The sequence below is a fragment of the Oncorhynchus gorbuscha genome, unplaced genomic scaffold (genome assembly GCF_021184085.1).
Source record: "Oncorhynchus gorbuscha isolate QuinsamMale2020 ecotype Even-year unplaced genomic scaffold, OgorEven_v1.0 Un_scaffold_585, whole genome shotgun sequence".
NCBI classification, from domain to species: Eukaryota; Metazoa; Chordata; class Actinopteri; order Salmoniformes; family Salmonidae; genus Oncorhynchus; species Oncorhynchus gorbuscha.
Window position 1 is genome coordinate 291,612 of NW_025745419.1, and position 3,604 is coordinate 295,215.

Genomic DNA, 3,604 nt, shown 5'->3' on the forward strand with positions numbered 1-3,604 from the left:
TTCTTTCCCCAGGTATGCACCACGCTGTCTCCCCCTCTCAGTACTACCACTTTACATTAAAATTGACAAAATCAAATGGTCCGCTATAAAACAACGAAAACAAAAAAATTCTTTAAATAAAAAGAACATTACAGGGAAAAAACTTTTAAAGTCTAAAAAAAACTTTGTGCGCTTCTGCACAAAAACTAATGTAAAATAAAAATTAACATAAATAAAAAAACAAAATGAACATCTCAGCCTTGGAAAAAAGTAAAATGCCTCAACTTGTGGAACACTGTTAAACTTGAGAATAATAGATGGTTTTGAGATCAATGTTTTGCTAATATGATTTAAGAGGAGATTTAACACCGTTCAACATTTTGACCCAATTCCTCCTGATAGGACCAGTATCACATTGGGAGCAGTGCAAGGACTGTGGCAATTAGCCAGTACCTCTGTGCACACCTATCCTACTCTCAACCTTGGTGGACCAGACACCCATCCACCAACACTTGCATTTCAGTTTACCCCTTTAGGATATGATTAAAGTGTCACCCTCTAAGGGTGGAAGTGGTTTACAAAAGCATGTAAAGATTCAAAATACTGTCAAATCAACCACTTATGTACAAGTGGGTTGGTGTTAAAATCCATGTTATATGGATAAATACACATCTGTATACAAGCTTCATTGAAATTGCATTTTCACAGGTACGCCTGACGCTTAAGGCAGTGTTTTCTTCACATTTTGAATATCTATTTTTGTGGTGCGGCGTAAGATAAAGATGTCCATAGTTTCATTGACTCGCTAAATCTCAGCTAAGCTTTGAAAGAGAACTGATGTACAACTGGCAATCACAAACTGAGATGGTAAAATATGACAAGTGTTGATGATACACAGGGTTTCTCCAATATCTCAGATGTGAGCTACATGTCCATCACCTTGCGGGAGGGCCGGTGCAAAGTTGAGTCTAAACGGCACACTTACAGTAAAATACAGACACAGGCTTACAGTAAAGTACAGACACACAACGAAATAGTCCGACGTGACAGACCGCCAGGCATTGACAAAATACAAGACAATCACTCCCTCACAAATGTTAATGTATCCAACCTCAGGAGAAACAGAAAGAGAATTAGGATCAGTATAATACCAAGACATATCCTAGACAGTATCAACGGGTTGAGGAAAACAGCAAACAGCCACCACCAACTGGACTAGAGACAGTTTTACCTGGACTTTTCATACTTCTACTAAAGATAGCCGCCCACTTTTATTATCACAGCATGCGTGGGTGCATTGCAATTGATGAAGCTCTTAAAGACGTCCCCCTAGAAGGGCATGTATCCGCCTTTAATAAGATAGTCAAATAAAGCGATTATGGAAAAGCATGCAACTCAAGGTTGTTTGGGACCATGGACGAGATATGCATTATGTATTATTATGATAGCCGACTGACTAGTCAAGGTCTTTTTCCATCTTCGTGGACTCATTTCATTCCCCCCTACATAGTCAGCATTCTGCTCACGTAGAAAAGGCTGGTCAATGTTCTGTTGGACTGTCTGGAAACACTGGTCGGAAGTACATTTCATACAAAATACTTCATATTCTGGCAGTCCTTCCCCTTTAAAAGGGCTTTCAAATTAAATCATACCCATTGATTCCTGACTATAACATATGCCTAATGCATTTAGCTCAACTGTCAGAACCCAAATTAAGCTTTTTTTTTTAGCCCTGTTTGTTAATAATGTATACAAACACTGTATAGCCTCAAAACATGGTTAAAACGATAATCTTGATATAATGGACAGTCAGTCCCTGTATCCATTACTCTGTCCGTGAGGTTGAGAGTTGTTACATTTCTCCAGCCTCACATCCCTCAGCTGTTTACCACATCAGTGGCGGATTAGCCGTTTGGTATTGTTCAAAATGCTGATTGACCCTTTAAATCTATGGTCCTCTCCTTACCCTTTAAATCTATGGCCCTCTCCTTACCCTTTAAATCTATGGTCCTCTCCTTACCCTTTAAATCTATGGCCCTCTCCTTACCCTTTAAATCTATGGTCCTCTCCTTACCCTTTAAATCTATGGCCCTCTCCTTACCCTTTAAATCTATGGCCCTCTCCTTACCCTTTAAATCTATGGCCCTCTCCTTACCCTTTAAATCTATGGCCCTCTCCTTACCCTTTAAATCTATGGCCCTCTCCTTACCCTTTAAATCTATTCCATCTGATTGCATTGCATGCCTTACTTTTAAACCAAGCATATGAACGGCGGCGTTAGGCTTAACCTAAAATTCTCATTTTGACCATTGCTTATACAATATCTTATTTATATCGTCTCTTACTTCAGCAAGCCATAACAGTTGTAAAAAAAAAACAAGTGCATAATATCAATTAGAACCAGCAACTGATTTATTCTAAAGTTCTTCCTGAAGCCTTGATGCTCTAGTCTAGACCATTGTAAATAACAGAAAAACTAAAGTAGCAGCAAAAGTGATTATGACTGGTTGCAGGGATGTGATTCTTCTATGGATTGAATCTTGCGTCTCTGAACTATGGCATCGCTGGATCTCGACACTGTAGAAAGCCACCCGTCCGGTTTGTTAGGTCTGGCGACGGGGAGGGCTGGTCACAGTACGATGGGGGTGGTGTTGTTACGTTGGAACGATAAGCTGACCACCATTGTTTCTAAATGTAAAAATCTACTTGTAACAATGAGATACACGTCACTTAAGAGGTTATCATTGCCATGCAAACCAATCAATCCCTTATTGGAAAAATGACCTTTGTCAGTACTACAGTAAAATGATTCCTGGAAGGATTGTGTTTGTTGTAGTAAAAACTATGAAAGGAAAAAAAAGACTACATTTAAATTAGAATTTCTCAAAAAAATATATATAAAAAATAAAAGTAATTTCAAAAAGTAAAATGAATTCAGCAAATGTGGGAAAAGGAAGAAAACCTGTCTAAATAGACCTGTTTAATAGAGAATATGTCCTAATATGAACAGGTATGGTACTGTACTGTCTATGAACGCTTGAGTAGTAAAGGTGCAAATGACTCTTCTAGAACTCTCCCCGTCATTACGTTGAAAAGCATTTCATGTTTTCCCCTCTGAGGCTAGGCTTCGGGAAGCTATTATAAAACATCAGCGCTACTTCAGTATCCCGCCCACAGCCTTTGTATAGATTATCAAATGACTATTGTAGAATGAATGCAAAGTGCTTGTGCACCGATTGGTCGTTCGGGCCAGGGCAACTACCTTCCCTTCCTGAACTAAGTCTACGTGTGCCAGTCTACATATTATGTGAGTTGTGTTTTTAAACTGTGGCTCCTGGGCTGGTTTTTAGATTTCTCCTTAATGTATTTATTCCGGGGTTGCTGCCACCCCGCCCGCCCTCCCACCACAGCTCTCCTCTAACCTTGGTATCTAAAGAGTTAACGAATGGATTTAGGGCCGTTCGCAGCCGACCCCTGCATATGCTTATCCTACCCTCCCTCCCCCTCTTACAGAAACCTGTGGCTTTGGTTACATCGGAGTATGTCGTCGGATTTAAGTTTGGCGTTTGAAATCCAGAGGCTTTCTCCCCAGTTTCCCTCCCAGTAACCCTCCCTCCCACCCACC